Source organism: Carcharhinus amblyrhynchos, chromosome 8, assembly GCF_965287045.1.
Source record: "Carcharhinus amblyrhynchos chromosome 8, sCarAmb.v2.hapA, whole genome shotgun sequence".
NCBI lineage: Eukaryota > Metazoa > Chordata > Chondrichthyes > Carcharhiniformes > Carcharhinidae > Carcharhinus > Carcharhinus amblyrhynchos.
Window position 1 is genome coordinate 115,290,563 of NC_137331.1, and position 20,746 is coordinate 115,311,308.

The 20,746-nt window shown below is 44.7% G+C and overlaps 1 protein-coding gene across 4 annotated transcripts in view; it reads right to left on the reverse strand.

Annotated features, from left to right (window-relative positions):
• Positions 1-20,746, reverse strand: part of LOC145346851 (protein spire homolog 1-like) — a 232,187-nt gene that overhangs the window by 201,519 nt on the left and 9,922 nt on the right. The window lies entirely within an intron of this gene.

The window sequence follows — 20,746 nt, forward strand, 5'->3', positions numbered from 1 at the left end:
TGTCCAATCAAAGGCTGTAAACAAGATAAAGAGCCACAAACTATAGAGGTAGTGAAAGAATGTAGAAAGGTCGAGCTAGATGCTATCAATACAGATATAGAAACTGGCCCCGTGTCTATGGATGAGGTTGCAAAGTGACAGCGTGCAGATGTGATGGACACGAGGAGAAGGTTGAGATCCTTGAGGGATTCCAGTGGCAATGAGAAGGGAAACCATTGCTGGAGATAGCCTTGTAAGGATGAAACCAGGCAAGGGAAGTCCTACCACTCAGCTGGTCTGTGGGATTGGGGGGGGGCGATACAATTAATTGTATCAAAGGCTGTAAGAGTTGCAGAGGGTATCATGGTCACAAGGTAACAAAGGGCGTCATTTGTATCCTTGGTTAGGGGCATTTTGGTGCTGTGGCAGGTGTGGAAACATAATTGGAGAGATTTAAATGTCAAATTTCAGGAAAGATGGATGTGGATTTGAGAGATGACAACACATTCATGGCCTTTGGAAAGGAAAGGGAGATTGGCGATGGGTTAGTAACGTGTAGGGGCAGGAGAATAGGTCAATAATGTCTAGAACAATGAGAGATTAATTAGTTCATATAAAATTTTTAAGGGGCTTTACAGAGCAGATGCTGAGAAATCTTTTCCCTGACTGGGAAGCCTAGAACACGGGGTCACAGCCTTAGGTAAGAGTTTGACCATTTGGGACTGAGAAGAGGTGAAAAGTCTTCATTGCAGGTCTTTGGAGTTCTCCAGTAAGCTGTGGTTGTAGAGTCTTCAAATATATTCAAGACAGAGATAAACACATCAGATACTAAGGGGATCAAGGGATATGGAGATAGAGTGGGAAGGTAAACCTGAGGTTGAAAATTAGGCATGATCTTATTGAATGGTGGAGCAGGCTTAGAAGGTCAGATTGGCTCCTTTCACTCCTCTTTATTGTGTCTTTATCATAGAATCCTTATGGTGCAGAAGGCTGTTTGGCCCATCTAGTCTGCACCGACCACAACTCCAACCAGATCCTATTCCCATTACCCCACATATTTACCCTGTTGATCCCCCTGACACTAGAGTCAATTTTGCATGGCCAATCAACCTAACCTGCACAGCTTAAAGTTAAAAGTTTATTTATTAGTCACAAGTAGGCTTATATTACACTGCAAAGAAGTTACTGTGAAAGTCCCCTCGGCGCCACACTCTGCTGCCTGTTCGGGTCAATGCATCTAACCAACACGTCTTCCAGATTGTTGGAGGGAACTGGAGCACCTGGAGGAAACCCATGCAGACATGGGGAGAAAGTGCAGACTTCACAACAACAGTGACCTGGTGTTGTGAGGCAGCAGTGCTAACAGCTGTACCACCGTGTCACCCCATCTTATACTGCTGCACTTGAAAATTTGACTGAGCAAAGGACATTTGCTCTTTGGAGCCTACTTATCCAGCAGTCTATACCCATCCTATTCCACCTATTTAATACCCCATCAATGTGGCTCAGCCAAATGGTTCCTGCAGGAATCAAGTGAAGAATCAAAGCATTTATTTCGCAGGAGTTGATGATGTAGACCTCATGCGACTCCTTTTACAGAAGCCAAACAATGCCTTACTTCTAATCAGTCGGCAGACATCCTGCCTCCTCTCCAGGTACATGGCACCTATAACCTTAAAGGGTGTCAGTAAAAGACTGCACTCAGCAATGATAGAACATAAAACACTACAGCGCAAAACAGGCCCTTCGGCCCACGATGTTGCGCCGACCAATTAAGAAAAAAGCAATGACCCTCTAACCTAAACCAATCCCTTTCCATCCATAAACCTATCCATGGATCTCTTAAATGCCCCCAAACTAGGCGCATCTACAACTGCAGCAGGCAGGGCATTCCAATCCCTCACCACCCTCTGGGATGTTGAATAATTTAGTAGTTGACGCATACGATAATAGACTTTGAGTTTGATATTGTGAAAGATCCTTCCGTGGTGCATGAAATTGCTAGCCACACCTGCAGACACTACAGAATAGTTCAATTAGAAGAAGAAAAAAATATTTAATCTCATAAATTGAGATTCTAAAGGGAGTGTTTGCATTAATCACATTGATTCTGTAAGAGGCCGATTAACAACTGCACAAAATTTCCCTCTGGCGCATTATCCAAATCACTCAAAACTTATTTCTTGTGTCTGCACAGAAGGATTCATTCACCCATTGGCAGTGCAGTGCACTGAATCAAAAGCCTGTCAGTCTGAATCAGAGTGCCTTCTGGCACTGATCCACATGCTGAATTCCTGATATTGCCTGTGCTGTCATGTGGTGAGCAAGAAGGGAAATGCCACATAAACAGGCCACGAATATTTCCAAACAGTGCGCAGCAAAAAAAAACAAAACAAGAGGCAATCATCCCAATTTACCTAGAATACATGTAGTGTTGCAGGGCTAGGAAACAAAGCAAAGTTAAAGTTTATTTATTAGTGTCACAAGTAGGGTTACATTAACACTGCAACGAACAGTCTCACAACACCAGATTAAAGTCCAACAGGTTTACTTGTTAGCACAAGCTTTTGAATCACTGCTCCATCACGCAAGTAGTCTCATAACCTGATACTGTGAGACTACTTACTGTGCCTACCCCAGTCCAACGCTGGCAACTCCACATCATGATTACAATGCAGTTACTGTGAAAATCCCCCACTCATCACACTCTGGTGCCCGTTCGGGTAATCCAAGCAAGAATTTACCAATGACCAATGCATCTAACCAGTGCATCTTTGGACTATGCGAGGAAACCAGAGCACCCAGAGGAAACCCGCGCAGACATGGGGAGAACATACAGATTCCCCACAGACAATGCCCCAAGCCAGGACTCAAACCCGGGTCCCTGGCACTATGAGGCAGCAATGCTAATCACTGCGCCACCCCACAGCACACAAAACCGAGAAAAACAAGAGGACCTAAATCAACTATCTAACTATGAACATTCAAATCAATAAAAAAAAACAGGCAGTATTAGGTTATAGGATCAATTAAAATATCACAGCAATTCACATTCACTTGTAGAAGACACTAGTTTGGCTTCAGCTAGAATAGTTCTGGCTGCCACATTTTAGGAAAGTTGTGAGGGCACTGGAGAAAGTGCAGGAAAGATTCATGAGAATGGTTCCAGGGGTGTGAGGAACTTCAGTTATGATAATAGATTAGAGAAATTATGACTGTTATGGTTGGGAAAAGAGGCCAAAAGGAGATTTGAGAGGGGTAACTATCTAAGGAAGACACAAAGTACTGGACATTGAAACAATGACTGCCATGGACAGGCCCACCCAAAGCCCTTGGAAATACACAACAGGCGAAGTATTTCAGATCAGGCTGCAACCACGGAAGGGACATTGCAAGAAGGTTTCCAGCAGAAGAGACATTTTGCAAGGGGTTCTCTCAATTTTGGAACAAGTGTAGTACTGAGGTCAGAAGCCATCATTATTAGGAATCTACCAACAAATGAGATCTTGGTATAATTGCAACAATTGCATCTGACTGCATCCACAAAACCAGCTAATCCAAAACCACCACTAAGTTTAAAAAGCTATGGGCGGAATCGTAGCAGGAAGGACATGGAGCGTGCAACGGTCCATTAACCTTGGGCAGGATTTTCCAGTCTTGGGGTGAGCCCAGCCAGAAAATCCCACCCTATGAATCATGGACAATAAAAGGATGCTTAACATACATTCTGTCGGATTTTTTTTTGTTGGATTCTAACTCTGCTTATTTCTGATACGTGTGTGTGCACTGTTACATTTTTAGTATTTTTTTCCCTTGAGTTTAGTGGTTAATAAACTTGCTTTCTTTAGCTTAAGAAAACCTTGTTTGATTGGCTCCTTATTGCTCACAGCTTAAATAGTTAAATAATCGTTGATTCAGGAAAGACAGATCCACGTGAAAAAGAAACTTAGATCTTTGTGTGAACATCCATGGAGAGAGTGAAGCCAATTCACTCCTCCACATCTGGTCAGAACCAAACTAGGGGCTTGCATCCAGAAATGGTCCCACAGGCTGATGGAAGAATTGGAGTGGAGAAAGTAAATTATTCTTTCAAAAGCAATTTAAAATCTGCAAAGGGTTTTATTTGGTCTGTGATACTAAAATGCTAGAATGTCCACATTCAATGTCAATGCTTTTATACAGCAAAATGAGATAGTAGGTGAAAAGATAAGGGATCCTTGTGTGGCAAAAGATGTTATTACCCTTAACAGTTTTCAGGTCTACTGTGTAATTGTGTGAGTGAAACTAAGTTAACTGAACTGAAGATAGGGTGGCTGCAAAGGTTAGAACATCAGAGGAGCATAAGTATTAAAGGCAAGCAAATGAAACAGGAATGTTGAAGTGGATTTTCTATGAGAAAATAGGAAGAGGTCTCACAAGACCAGGTTATAGTCCAACAGGTATATTTGATATCACGAGCATTTGAAGCACTGCTCCTTCATCAGAGACTCACCCTGATGAAGGAGCAGCACTCCGAAAGCTCCTGATTCCAGATAAACCTGTTGGACTTTAACCTGGTCTTGTGAGACTTCTTACTGTGCCCACCCCTGTCCAACACCAGCATCCCCACATTATAAGAAAATAAACAGTGGATAGAAATTTGAATTAGGAGATAAACTACGGCTTTGTTGCTTCCAGCTGTTAAATTTCAAAGGGAAATAAAAAGGGTTTACAAACTTGCAATAAGTAAGCATAGAAATGTGATTACATTTTTTTATTTGATCCAAAAAGTAGGGGTGCGGGTATATGGAGAACATGTAAGATTTTTATATTTTGGGAAGTTAAGTTTAAAGAAGTGCTAAGGACAATGGGGGAAATCAGAAATGAAAAAGCAATCAAGGAGAGATGTTTAGCTGTCTTGGGGATAGGGACCTGCTAGCAACCACTTTGGGCTGGGGGAGAAACAGTTTAATTAAGCCATTCAGTTAAGCCAGAAGGGTCTTGAGGCTGCAGAAAGCAACCTGGTGTCTGAAGTTTTGAATTTCCACAGCAGAGTGAATGTGAGTGCAAAATCCTGTGATACACCTTTCCTACAGCAACAGTAGGTTTGCCTTGGTAATATTGCTGGATTTTTAGTTGTTGCATAAAGGGTGTTTATTTGTGAGTCTGATCAAGTGGGGACTCTATTGTTAGACCAATTTTAACCGTGTAAAAGTAATCTCACGTGTTTCTCTTAATAAATACTCTTATTTGATGTTTAACAACCCAAAATTGTTACTGGAATTTTTGACTGATGAATTCAGTAAACCTTTCTTCTCATTATCAAAATCAGGATAAAAAGGGTTGTGATACGTGGGTCAAGTTTCCCTTTGGAATTTGGTTCCAATGGCAATTAACATCTGCTGGATCATAACAGTTTGAAGAATTAAGAAGATGTAGATAGGCACTTGGAGGTGAAATTCAGCCCGAAATCTAGAAAGGTGGAAATTTTAAAACAGATGGCCAAACATCTTGAGGTGGAAATTGAGGAAACTGAAGCAGGTTAATTAGCAAGAGAAAAATTAAGACTGGATAGCGAGAATTGGAAATGGAATTTGAGGGAAGGGAAAAAGAGAAAGAAAGAGATGAAAGGGAAATAATAAAATGTGAAGTTTATGTATTAGTGTCACAAGTAGGCTTACACAATGAAGTTACTGTGAAATTCCCCTAGTCACCACACTCTGGTGTCTGTTCGGGTTAACGAACCTAACCAGCACGTCTTTTAGGCTGTGGGACGAAACCGGAGCACCCGGAGGAAACCCATGCAGACACGGGGAGAATGTGCAGACTCCGCACAAACAGACCAAAGCCAGGAATCGAACTGGAATCCATGGCACTATGAGGCAGCAGTGCTAACCACTGTGCCACATGCTGCCCAGGGAAAGAAGAGAAAAGTCCAGGGAAAATAGGGAGTGTAAATTAAAACAACTCGAGCCGAGAGGAAAGAGCCCACTGTGTCCTTTGAAGACACCTCTAGCTGCAGACTAAAGGACAAAGGATTCAAATTTGCCCATTTAGCCCTACCATTGATAAAGAATAGTGGCATCTTCTTTATCTCTTTAGAAAAGATAGCGCAGTAATTAAAATGGCCATCCCAACACGGGTTCCTGCTGTGGCAAAGTAAATTGAGAGGAAAAACTCACAGATTTTACTCCCCTTGCCCGGGGAAGGTGCAACAAACTATGAGGCAACAAAAAGGGTTGTAAATGCGTCCCTGTTGATGCCAGAGGCTTACTGTCAGAAATTCCATACCATCAGTAAACAGCCTCATTATTCATTTATGGGATGTGGGTGTCGCTGACTAGACCAGCATTTATTGCCCTTCAATGGTGGTGAGTTGCCTTCTTGAATTGCTGCAATCCCTGAGGTGTAGGTACACCCACAGTGCTGTTAAAGAAGGAGTTACAGGATTTTGATCCAGTGGCAGTGAAGGAACGGTGATATACTACCAAATCAGGACAGCGAGTGACTTGGAAGGGAATCTCCAGTCCCCCCCCACCAGAGTACATTCTGCACCCCTGCCACCCTCAGTGCTTCCTCCAAATGGTGTTCAACATAGAGGTGCATTGATTCATCAGCTGAGGGGGAACAGTACGTGATAAATCAGCAGGAGGCTTTCCTGCCCATGACTGAACTGGTGCCACAAGGCTTTGTGGGGTCCAGTGTCTATGTTCAGGGCTCTCAGGACAACTCCCTCCCAACTATAATACCACTGTGCTGCCACCTCTGCTGGATCTGTCCTGCCAGTGGGACAGGACATATCCAGGGATGGTGTTGCCTGGGACATTACCTAGAAGGTTTAATTCTGTGGGAATAACTACGTCAAGCTGTAGCTTGACTAGTCTATGAGACAGCTCTCCCAGATGTTAGTCAAGAGGCTTTGCAGCATTGACAGGGCTGGGTTTGCCGCTATTGTTTCTAGTGTCTAGGTTGATGCTGGGTGATCTGGCTGTTCGTTCCTTTTGTAGCAATTGGATACAATTGAGTGGCTTCCTCGGCCATTTCCAAGGGCAGTTGAGAGTCAACCACATTGCTGTGGAGTCACACGTAGCCCTTCCCTAGTCATCTATCTTCTATTCTTCTCCATTTCTGAAAACTCACGGGGGAGAAGGAACAGCTGAGAATATAGGGGTCCCTCCACAGATCTGAAAGGATGGTGCTGAGGAGTGAAGCCAAGAAGCCCGCATGTTGGATTCCGGGGTAGTGCCGGATGATTGGAAAACGGCTAATGTTACGCCGTTGTTTAAGAAGGGTGCCAGGCAAAAGGCGGGGAATTATAGGCCGGTTAGTTTAACGTCTGTGGTAGGTAAAATGTTAGAATCCGTCATTAAGGAGGAAATTGCGAGGCATCTTGAAGGGAATTGCTTGATAGAGCAGACGCAACACGGTTTCATTAAAGGGAAGTCATGTCTGACAAATTTACTGGAGTTCTATGAGGATGTGTCTAGGGCGGTGGATAGAGGGGAGCCGGTGGATGTGGTCTTTCTAGATTTTCAGAAGGCGTTTGACAAAGTGCCTCACAAGAGGTTATTGCAGAAGGTCGAGGGACATGGAGTTGGGGGTAGGGTGTTAGCGTGGATAGAGGATTGGTTGTCAAATAGGAGGCAGAGAGTGGGGGTCAACGGGTGCTATTCGGATTGGCGGTTGGTGACTAGTGGAGTGCCCCAGGGGTCGGTGCTGGGGCCTCAGCTATTTACCATTTATATAGATGATCTGGAGGAGGGAACCGAGTGCAGGGTGTCGAAATTTGCTGATGACACCAAGATTGGTGGAACGACAAATTGTGCGGAGGGTGTGGAGAGTCTGCAGAAGGATCTAGATAGGCTGGGCGAATGGGCCAGGAAATGGCAAATGGAATTTAATGTTGGCAAGTGTGAGGTGGTCCACTTTGGTAGGAATAATGGTAGGAAGGACTATTACTTACGGGGCGAAAAACTGCAGCAGGCGACGGTGCAGAGGGACCTCGGGGTCCTTGTGCATGAGTCGCAAAAACCCAGCTTGCAGGTGCAGCAGGTGGTCAGGAAGGCGAATGGGATGCTGGCCTTCATAGCGAGGGGGATTGAATATAAAAGTAGGGAGGTCTTGCTGCAGCTGTATAGGGCATTGGTGAGGCCACAGCTGGAGTACTGTGTGCAGTTTTGGGCGCCGCACCTGCGCAAAGATATATTGGCCTTGGAGGGAGTGCAGAGGAGGTTTACTAGGCTGATACCGGAGTTGAGGGGGTTGAGCTATGAGGAGAGGCTGAATAAACTAGGCTTGTACTCATTAGAGTTTAGAAGAATGAGGGGAGATCTCATTGAGACGTATAAGATGATGAATGGGATGGATAGGATAGAGGTGGAGAGACTCTTCCCGCTCAAAAAAGACAGTAGGACTAGAGGGCACAGCCTCAAGATAAAGGGGGGGCGGTTTAGAACGGAGTTGAGGAGGAACTTCTTCACTCAAAGGGTGGTGAATCTCTGGAATTCTCTGCCCGTTGAAGTGGTGGAGGCTGCCTCGCTAAATATTTTTAAGACGCGGGTTGATGGGTTTTTGATAAGAGAGGGGATTAAGGGTTATGGGGAGAGGGCGGGAATGTGGAACTGAGCCACGACAGATCAGCCATGATCTTATTGAATGGCGGGGCAGGCTCGAAGGGCTAGATGGCCTACTCCTGCTCCTATTTCTTATGTTCTTATGTTCTAAACAGCTGGAAGGCAGGACATCTCCGTGCTGATTGCTGGAGTTCCTGGGAAAAACCTGAGGGATTTGTTTGGGTACACAAGCCCCGTGCAGAAAATGGGAGTTAGGTAACAGACCAGGCCATGGTTCTGACTGCAGTGAAGACCCCACAGACAGATTATATACAAAGAAGCCGTTTGGCCCATTGACCCTGCACCAACTCTCTGAAAGAGTATCTTATCCTTGCCCGACCTCCCTGCCCTATCCTTGCAACCCCACACATTTATCATGGCTAATTCACCCAACTGGCACATCTCTGGACACTATGGAGCAGTTCAGGTTGGCCAATCCACCTAACCAGCACGTCTTTGGACTGTGGGTGGAAACCGGAGCACCCAGAGGAAACCCACGCAGACACCCAAGCAAAGTCCGCACAGACCGACACCCAGAACCTGGAGCTCTGGTGCAGCAGTGCTAACCACTGTGCCACCGAGCTGCCCCCTCCCATACCTGCAAACGAGGAGTGAACAGTGACCCAGCAGGTAGTAATGTCGCCAAGGTGCCATGGGGAAATATTATAGCTAGCAATCAAAATTCCAGTGCTGGGCATGTTGAAATACGAAAAACCCGATCCCACATCGATGGAATTTTTACTGGCCGCACCTCCACAAGATTGTAGCAAGGTTTTCAGAAGCGGTCACACCTGTCAGCTTGTGGAGAAACCCCAGCCTGCAATTAGACCCACACCGAAGATTCCTGTGCCAGCTTTTGGGGAACCATTTCGCTTGGCACTGTGCAGAGCCCCTGCCCAAAACCAAAGGAGGTGACCACTATACCCTTACCATAGTGGATGTGGATAACCATTCTCCAGAGCTCATTCCCCTGAGAACCGTATCTACCAAAATAGCGGACACCCGAACGGTGCCACCAGAACAGAAAACCCAGGGAATATGTGAATCCTCATAATAGGGATAACCAGACCAGGCTTTCTTTTTGCCACCAGTGCCTCACCTAACGAATCTGGTTTTACACATTTTGATTCATTTTTAAATTCATTCAGGGGATGCGGGCATCACTGGTTGGGTCAGCATTTGTTGCCTATCTCTTGAACAGAGCGGTTTACTAGGCCATTTCAGAGGACATTTAAGAGTCAACCACATGGCTGTAGATTTGGAGTCACATGTAGGTCAGACTAGGTAAGGATGGCAGATTTCCTTTCCTAAGGGCCATTAGTGAACCAGATGGGATTTTACAACAATCAGCAATGGGTTCATGGTCACTTTTAATATCTGATTTATACTGGAATCAAATTTCTCCATTTGCCATGGTGGGATTCGAACCCAGATCTCCAAGAACAACGCCCAGGTTCTCTGGATACACCAAGTGAGAGGTCCTCTGAGGTTAATCATAAAGAGATTTTCAGAGCAGAATCTCACTTGGAGCAATCTCTCACCCAGAAATGAAAGTCAGCTGCCCTCGTGGTCAATCTTACAAAGAGCAAGATTGTGAAGGTGACCCATCCAGGACAGGTGGTGGGTCAAGGACAGGTACTGCCCAAAGCTGTAAAATACCTGCACAAGCACAGGTTCCCAGTCCCACAAGAACATGGGAAGTCATGAAATCTTTTGGGATATCTGCGTTCCACGGCAAGTTTGTCCCAAACTTCAGCACTGCAGTGAACAGCCAAATCTCTATTCACTGCAGCAGAACTGGAGAATCCCAGCTGTGGGCCAGCCCGGAGGACCCTAGGCCCCTGGCCAGTTCAGAGGACCCTGGGCCAGCTCGGAGGTCCCCGGGCCAGCTTTGGGGACCCCGGGCCGCAAAACAGGTTGTGAAACGCGCAAGTCTTCCCCCATCAAGGTGCACAAAAAAAAACAAAATTGTTCAGTATTTTAGTAACCATTTTATATTTTCAAATGTGACATCTGAACTTAGTTGGATATATGATGTTTTACACACACACACACGTATGTAGATACACATGTGCATACTGGCCATCAGATATCCTGTGACATTGTTCACAGCACATTAGAAAATGCAGTTTTCGAATTGTCGGTCATCAGTCTGAAAGGTTTCTCTCTGTCTCTCGCACACACACACACAGCAGCTGGACATGTTGAATGTGTCCAGCATTTTCTATTTATATTTCAGAGGATTTACAATTTTAATGGACAGGGACGATATAGAACAGAATTTTGCTTAAAAAGAAATAGGCTGGTGCTCATGTAAAGACCAGAAACTGTGAGGGTAACAGGAATTTGGGTGACTATACACAAGTCACCATCACTAAAGTTAAACTATTCACATCTGCTCCATCTTATTTGACCCTGGGCTGATTATCTGATTCTGTTTTCTGTCTATCACAGGGACTGTATTTCCATATTACTTACTTACGCTGTTTGCAATCAACACTGTAAAATTCCTCATCTTCGGTTTGGTTATATTAACCCAGACACAACCGCTCTAATGCTCAGATCTTCCACCCATCATAAGTTTCATTCCATCCAAAACTCCACTCCACTCCATTATTGCAAGTCCTGCTTGTCCATCGATCCGGTGAGCTTCAACTGCCCCTCGTTTTGGGCTGTCCAATTTAAAATTCTCATCCTTGCGTTCAATCTCTCCACCTCACCTCAGCAATATTCTTCAGCCCTACAACACTGAGAGGTGCAGTTTGTGAATACTGGCAGGGTTGGTTTATCATAGAATCATACAGTGCAGAAGGAGACCATTCAGCCCATCAAGTCTATTATGTCAGCTGCCTCACAGCTCCAGAGACCCGGATTCAATTCCCAGCTTGGGTCACTGTCTTAGTGGAGTTTGCACATTCTCTCGTGTCTGCATCGGTTTCCTTCAGGTGCTCCAGTTTCCTCCCACAGTCCAAAGATGTGCAGGTTAGGTTGAGTGACCATACACAATTGCTCCTTAGTGTCCCAGGATATGTAGGTTAGAGGGATTAGCAGGGTAAATATGTGGGGTTATGGGACTAGGGACTGGGGACTGGGGACTGGGTGGGATTGTTGTCGGTGCAGACTCAGTGGGCTGAATGGCCTCCTTCTGCACTGTAGGGTTTCCACGATTTCTGAGTCTGCACTGACCACAATCACCCAGGCCCTATCCCCATAACCCCACAGCTAGTTTGGTAGTTAACAAGTCTGGAAGTGACAGAGTGAGGCAGACACTTGATAGAGGATTATTTTCCCTGATTAGCTCCATTTTAAATTTCTCACCTTGTACTCAAGGCCCTTCTTAGCTTCACCCCTTCTTTGTCTGTACTCACCTCCAGCCGTACAACTCTTAGAAAACTCTTCATTCCTTCAACTCTGGCAATTTGTTCACACCCTTCTCCACTCACCGCACCACTGGTGGCTGCATCATCCATCATCTAGGTTCTAAACTCTCGAATTCCTTCCCAAAACCTCTCTGCCTCTTGAACTCTCTATCACTTTGAGAACTTCCTCAAAACCAACCCCTGACCAAGTCATCCCTCTATTCACTCGCTAGGCGTTAATTATTGCCTGGTAGATTCTGGGATGTTTGGCTTGTGCTAAATGCATTATATAAGTGTTGTTAAGCGATAGTTTAGTTGTGACCTACATGCACTGTGTGTGACCCCTGGCACCAGCACAATGAGATGACTGTGGTTCTTTACATTCACCTCCATGTTCTGTCTTTACAAATCTTGGAAGCCAAGGCAATCCACATTCATTACCATGGAAACCTCTTCTGTTTACATTTAACAAGACAGTGATTAACAGACTGCGCAGTTGTACATATAATGATCCATATAATTTAATAATAAGCAACTAGATCCACATTCTCACAGTTACTCAGAATGAATCTATTTTTATTAGTAGGCAAAGGGGGCTAGGTACCTATAAAGATTATTCCAAGGGCCAGATGGAGTGTAAATTGACACAGACGACCAGATGGGAATGTTACAACTTTAAGAGTTAAATTAGGACAAAGTAAAGTCATTGGATGAATTTAGTCAGGACAATGTGAGATATGAAGGTGGGCCCAAACACCAGGGGCCGTCTCAAGCACTTGCAGGACACCAGGCTGAATTTAGGACCCATTTGGCATCTAATCAATTGCCATTAGGGCTCCCATCCCCTTAAAGAATGAAAGCCTGACTCTGAGAACATTGTGTTGGAATGCAACCGGTGACAACAATATGACCATTGGTAACAAGCTGTAAGGGTCAGCTGACCCAGTAAACCATGGAACCAGTTACAGGATGATGTGATGGTCAGCTGACTCATTGTAAATATGAACCTGTTGGGAACTGTGGGGAACTTGGATTGGCCTAGGGTGAGGTCCAAAGTTTGGGAGTAATGAAGTTTCTTTATTAAACTCTTTCTTTGATTTATAAATTGGAGTAAGTTTTGTTCTATTTTTATTGTCTGCATTTGAAGAGTTCCTTCTGAGGAAACACTTTGCAGCATTTCAATCTCAGCATTAGCTCTGGGGGCAGCATCCACCGCTGGAACTGAGATGCAGGAGAGCAGGGTCACCAGGGCCAGCCAGGTTGCCCCTGTGAGATGGAGATGTCAGAACCTATTACCATTAGAGTGGCCATTGGAATGAGGTAAAAATCCAGGGTGCAGAGAGATAAAAATCATATTGTTAAAAACTAAAAAAAGGTGCTCATACTTCACATATGAATTCTCTAAAATCATTAAGTTTCAAAACCAGCGGACAGCCTCTCTCCACCAGCCCACACTCCAATCAGGAAATCTAGGTCAGGCGGGCAATAATCTGTTCATTAAAATAACTAAATATAAAACCGTGGGAGTACGGCGCGCAACTGTGCAGTGTGTACGTACATTGTGAGACAAAGCTATCAGCTGCCAGCAGAAACTCAGCAAACTACCCAGAAAACACTGCCAAAATATTTCTATGATCAGAAACATATCTATCTCTTTCTTGAATCAGCTGATTGGTCTTGCTTCCACTACACTCTGAGGCAGCGAGTTCCACAGATTCACAATCCACCTCTCACTTTATAATAATGGTCTCTTGTTCTAGAGTGTCCCACAAGGGGGAATATCTGTTCAATGTCCCCCTTATTAATTCCCTTTAGCATCTTATATCCCTCAATCAGATGCCTCGCCCCTCATTTTTCTGAACTCCAGAACTACATCACTTTAGCAACCTGTGGAATTCATTAGTGTAAGTCTGTGGTTGGCCCACGGAATCCCTACAGTGCAGGAAGAGGCCATTTGGCCCATCGAATCTGCACCAACCACAATCCCACCCAGGATCTATTCCCGTAACCTCAAGTACTTACCCTGCTAATCCCCCCTGACAGTAAGGGGCATGGCCAATCCACCTAACCTGCACAGAGTGTGGGAGGAAACTGGAGCACCCGGAGGAAACGCACGCAGATGCAGGGAGAAGGTGTAGACTCCACCGTGGCCCGAGACTGGAACTGAATCCAGGTCTCTGGCGTTGTGAGGCAGCAGTGCCAACCACTGTGTCACCGTGCCGCCCATGATAACTCTCAGTAAATGCCATCTCTGCCAGGTTCCACTGCTGACAAGGTACAAATCTCCCTTAATGTTTACAGGTATGGTCACGGGACGGTAATACACCTGAGACACACCCGTCTGCACAGAATAACAAGCACGGAGATTGCATCTAACAAGACTGCCGATTGGTATTTGTCCAGAGGCCTGAATGAAGACAAGATCACTGATTAAAAAACAGGCTGAAAATCAGGCGATTGAGAGCAGTGATAACGGACAAATACTCTCACCGGCTGGGTGTGACTAACAATGATCTGAGCTGGGACATCAACAATTTAGAATATTTATTAATGACTTAGACAATGGGGGAGAGTACCATGTATTAAAGTTTGTTGATGGCACATTAACAACAGTGTAGACAAAAGCACAACATTACAAAGAGGTATTGATAGATTCAGTGAATAGGCACAACTGCGACAAACTAAACTTGCCACTTGTCAATTGTTAATTTTGAAGCCGAATTGAGGGAAATTTGTTATCCAGTGGGAAGGGCAGGTACATGGAATTGAGTCACAGATTAACCATTATCATGTTGAGTGATGGGTTAGGCTTGAGGGACTGAATGGCCTCCTCCTGTCCCTATGCTCTCACACTGTATAGTGCACTGACTATACAGTGTGCTGCTTTGGGGACAGATTTATTCTCACACAGATTAGACCATAAGATAGAGGAGCAAAATTAGGCCATTCGGCCCATCAAGTCTGCTCTGCCATTCAATCATGACTGACTTGATTCTCATCCCCATTCTCTTGCCTTTTCCCTGTAACCCCTGATCCCCTTATTAATCAAGAACCTATCTACCTCTGTCTTAAAGACACTCAATGACCTGGACTCCACAGGCCTCTGGTAATGAGTTGCACAGATTCACCACCCTCTAGCTGAAGAAATTCCTCCTCATCTCTGCTTTAAAGGTTTGCTCTCGATTAAAAGACAATAAGGTTTAGCCCAGGATGTCAATCATAGTGAGAAGAGAACGTAGGTGATATAGGAATGAAATGCAACAATTCTCTCAGGCCACAGTCTTGGCACAGGAATTTTATATAATCATAGGATCCCTACAGTGCAGAAGAGGACCATTCAACCCATCAAGTCTGCACCAACAGTCCAACAAAGCATCTTGCCCAGGCTCTATCCCCATAACCCTGTATATTTACCCTCCTAATCTACACATCTTGGCACACTAAAGGGCAATTTAGCATGGCCAATCTACCTAACCCACACATCTTCAGAATGTGGGAGGAAACACGGACACGCAGACACAGAGAGAATGCGCAAACTCCGCACAGACAGTGACCCAAGCCAGGAATCAAATAATGGTCCCTGGCACTGAGAGGCAGCAGTGCTAACCACTGTGCCACGCATAACTGTTCTAACGGTGGCAACTTGTGGGGATGGGGAGGGAAATCATCAAAGTGGACAGGGTTTAAAGAGTTCAGTGCAGCAGTAGTGGGAGATTTGACAGGCAGTGTGGAAAAATAACTCGGATATTTGAATCCTGAATGGTTCCCTGCCTGAAAGAGTCACAGATAAGAGAAGTAACAGAATAAGTGCAGGGTAGAAGGAGAGAGGTGAGCCTGCAAGACAAAAGTCAGGAAATAGATTACAGCAGAGGAGATGATCATATGTGGGCTGACTGGCAGAAATGTGTGCCTGTGTGTGCATGTGTGTGCGGACATGTGTAATGTTTTTTCTGCTACCACTGACAAGACAAATCCCATCAGCTTGCACCGTACATCAGCCATTCTTCTCAAAGCACATTTGTCAGAAAGTACAATTAGATCCACTAAAACCATAAATGAAGACCCTTCAGCCCATCTGACTGCATCCTTCCAGTAACCTACAGTGCAATGGTTTCCCTATACAACTTTTTAACATCCAAGTGAACAGGCAAGCAAATTCCTTCGTTAGATTCCAAGCTCATAGAAAAAGCCAGTGTAATAAAGATGTTGTCTTGCAGAAATGGGACATTATAATGAAACTCACTTATGATTGAGTGAACTTTTCATTTCAGATTTGTTTTAGCAACGTTAACTGTCTAATCAATTGTTCCTTATAATTAACAGCTCCTCCCATGATGTGTCAGCACATGCTGTCAGTATGTTATTATTCTCCTGTTCCTGCAGCACTGACTATGGCATACACAGAATGACAGGGCAATTAAGTTGCCTGGTCTCTGTAAGTAACTGTCTCCATCTGTTCTTGTTTTAGGCAGTTCAGATCACATGTATAAGAACATAAGAACATAAGAAATAGGAGCAGGAGTAGGCCATCTAGCCCTTCGAGCCTGCCCCGCCATTCAATAAGATCATGGCTGATCTGTTGTGGCTCAGTTCCACCTTCCCGCCCTCTCCCCATAACCCTTAATCCCCTCTCTTATCAAAAACCCATCAACCCCGCGTCTTAGAAATATTTAGCGAGGCAGCCTCCACCACTTCAACGGGCAGAGAATTCCAGAGATTCACCACTAACACACACTGTCTCAGTCCAGAGCAGGGTTTTTTTCTGACAGCGTCTCATTCAGGATTTGACAATATCACTATGAAACACGAAGATCAGGAATTCCTACAATTGCCTGGGAATAACATATTCCACTCCACCAAACGGAATCATGTATGTTGGTGTAATCCAGTACTAGTATGGAACACCGCAATGCTAGTGCTGGTATGGCATGGCATGGTTCACCGTGCCTGCGGATGCTGTGCTGCACTACATTACGTGATGCAGTTCTGGTGTTGGAGTTGATGTTGGGTGATGTGATTGTAATATTCTGTGTTGTGTTTACAACATAGGAGCAGGAGTAGACCATTCAGCCCATCACCACCATTTAATATGATCATGGCTCATCATCAAACCGTTTTCCCCACACTATCCCCATATCTCTTTATGTCATTGATATTTAGAAATTTGTCAATCTCTTCTTTAAACATGCTCAACAATTGGGCTTCCACAGGCCTCTGGGATAGAGAATTCCAAAGATTCACAACCCTCCTTCATCAAGTTTCTCCCCATCTCAGTTCTTAGAGCTTCCTCGTTATTTTGGAATTGTATCCTCCGGTTCCAGACTTCCCAGCGAGGGTAAACACCTTCCCCACATCTACCCTTACGTTTCAATTAGATCATCTCTCATTCTTTGAAACACTAGCGAACAGAGGCCCAGTTTGCCCGATCCCTCTTCACAGGACAGTCCTGCCAACCCCAGAACAAGTCTGTGAACCTTTGTTTTGCTCCCTCTATGACAATAATATCCTTCCTAAGGTAAAGGAACTAAAACTAAACAATGCACTAGGCGAGATCTAACTAAGGTTTTTACAATTGAAGCAAGATTTTGTTACTCCTCTACTCAGATTCTTATACAATTAAGGCTAACATCTCTTAAAAGCCTTTCTAATTGCTTGTTAGCTGTAGGTTAACTTTCAGTGATACGTTAACAAGTATTCCCAAGTCCTTTTGCTCATCTACACTCTCTAATCTCTTACCATTTAAGAAATACTCCGCACATCTGTTCCTTCTACCAAAGTGGATAGCCTCACATTTTTCCACACTATATTCCATCTGCCTTGTTCTTGCCCATTCACCAAGTCTGCCCAAAATCTCTTGAAGCCATAAGAAATAATACTAGAAAAAATAGGAACAGAACTAGGCTGTTCAGCCCCTCAATCCTGCTCCGCCGTTCACCAGGATCATGGCTGATCCGACATTCCTCAAGTCCACTTTCCTGCCCTTTCCCCGCGATCCTTGATTTCCTTACTGATCAAAAATCTATCTGTCTCAGCCTTAAATATACATAAGGATTCTGCCCCCTCAGCTCTCTACAGCAAGGAGTTCCAAAGACTCCCAACCCTCAGAGAAGAAATTCCTCCTCATCTCTGTCTTAAATCCCCCATGAGGAGGAACATCCTCTCAGCCCCTGAAGAATCCTGTATGTTTCAATGAGGTCGCCTCTCATTCTTCTCAATTCTAATGAGTAGAGTCCCAACCTGTTTAACCTTTCCTCATAAGTCAATCCCTCCGCATCGGGGATCATCCTACCTCCAATGAAATAATATCTTCCCTTAAATAAGGGGGCCAAGACTGCTCACAGTGTTTCAGATGTGGTCTCACCAGTATGTTATACAGTTGCAGCAAAAACTCCCTATTGTTATACTCCAACACCCTCAAAGTAAGGGCCAACATTCCATTAGGCTCCCTGAATACCTGTCTGCTAGCTTTCTGTGTTCCACGCACAAATACCCCCAAGTCCCTTTGTGTTGCAGCTTTCTGCAGATTTTCTCTATTTAAATAATACTCTGTCCTTTTGTTCTTCCTTCCAAAGTGAACAACTTCACATTTTCCCATGAAAGCCTATCAATATCTCTTTGTAAGCTGCTTTGACTTCTCCTCACAGCACACATTCCCACCTAGCTTTGTGCCATCCGCAAATTTATTGCATTTGGTCCCCACATCCAAATCATTGATGTATTTTGAACAACTGAGGTCGATTACTGATCCCTGGACTAATCACAGCCTGTCGACTTGAGAATGAGCCCTCTATTCCTTCTCTCTGCTTCCTGCCAGTTAACCAAACCTTAATCCATGTCAATTTATTACTCACTATCCCAGTTGCTTATATTTTGCTAACCAGCCGCCTGCAGGGGACTTTACCCAAAGCCTTCAATTCTGTGGGTAACACCCTCAAAAACATAGAAACCAGAAGCAGGAGTAGGCCATTCAGCCCTTCGAGCCTGCTCCGCCATTCATTCCGATCACGGCTCATCATCAAATTCAATATCCGGATCCTGCCTTCCCCCCATATCCCTTGATCCCTTTAACTTCTTGAAATCAGACAATGTTTTGGCCTCAACTACTTTCTGCCGTAGTGAATTCCAAAAAAGCTCCAACAGGTTGATCAAACGTGACTTCCCATTCATCAATCCATGTTGATTGTGCCAAATCAGGCCATCTCGGTGTCCGTACCTAAGTCTTCCTGACTGACTATTCAGATGGCAGGAAGGGAAACCCCACCATCTGAAATATTGAGGCCAATAAATTCCTCAACCTCAGCTACTTGTCCAGCTTGCTTTCAATTTTTTTAATGGATTCAGCTTCCGCCATCTTGCTCCATGGAAAACTGTTGTCATTTTTCCAACATTCCCTCATGACTAAAGTCCCTCATCCTTAGCAACAGCCTGGTAATCCTCCCCTGTTCCCTCTTTACATTTTCCCTGGGGTTTGTTGGCCAGAATTATCTATGATAATCCAGCCTACGGCCTACTTGGTGATTTACCCGAGAAAGAAAAACAAATGCAGACTCTGGGGAATGAGTCAAACTAATTGGCTATCTCTTTTGAAGATCCAGCGCCACAGCGATGGCCTGAATGGCCTGCTTCTGTGCTGTAACATTCTTTGATACACAACCAAAGTGAATGTTAATTCACGGAATGCCCAGCAACTGTTGTTCGTCAGACAACAAACTCTGCATGCGCTCCGTTTCAGAGTACTTCAGCACTTTTGCTTCCTTTATTTTTTCATGAGATGTGGGCGTCACTGTTAAGGCCAACATCTACTGACCATCCCTAATTGCCCTTGAACACGGTGGCATGGTGGCACAGTAGTTGGGGCAGCACAGTAGGTTAACACTGCTGCCTCACAGCACCAACGACCTGGGCTCAATTCCAGCCATAGGTCCCTATCTGTGTGGAGTTCGCACGTTCTCCCCATACCTGCATGGGTTTCCTCCGGGTGCTCCAATTTCCTCCCACACTCCAGAGATGTGCAGGTTAGGTCGATTGGCCATGCTAAATCGACCCTTAGTGTCGGGGATTAGCAGGGTAAATATGTGGTGTTATGGGGATAGGGCCTGGATGGGATTATGGTCGGTGCAGATTTGACGGATCAAATAGCCTCTTTCTGCACTGCAGGGATTCTACGATAACTGTCTGGGTTTGTCAAGGCCATTTCAGAGGGTAGTTCAGAGTCAAACACATTGCTGTGGATCTGGAGTCACATGTAGACCAGACCGGGTAAGGATGGCAGATTTCCTTCCCTAAAGAAACAAAAAGTGAGTTCCTTATTTTAAGGAAAAAATCAATGACAGCTGCCATGGTCACCATTAACCAGGCTAACTTTATATTCAAGACTTATTAATTGAATTCAGATCTTACCGGTAGCTGTGGTGGGATCTGAACCCATTTCAATAGGTTCACTAGTCCACTGACATAATCATTACACTGCCATCTCCCTTGCTTACCCCTTGCAGATGTTATAATTCTATAAAAAAATGAAAGCAACCAAAACAGCTGTTCCTTATTCATTCTACAAAGAGCCTTTTGGTGGACTAATGGATCACATATGGATTACACTCAAAATAATTCCCACCCTCATGCAACATCCACACACAAGTTTTTTTTATTCATTCACGGGATGTGGGCATTACTGGCTGGGCCAGAATTTATTATAAGAACATAAGAACATAAGAAATAGGAGCAGGAGTAGGCCATCTGGCCCTTCGAGCCTGCCCCGCCATTCAATAAGATCATGGCTGATCTGTCGTGGCTCAGTTCCACTTTCCCGCCCTCTCC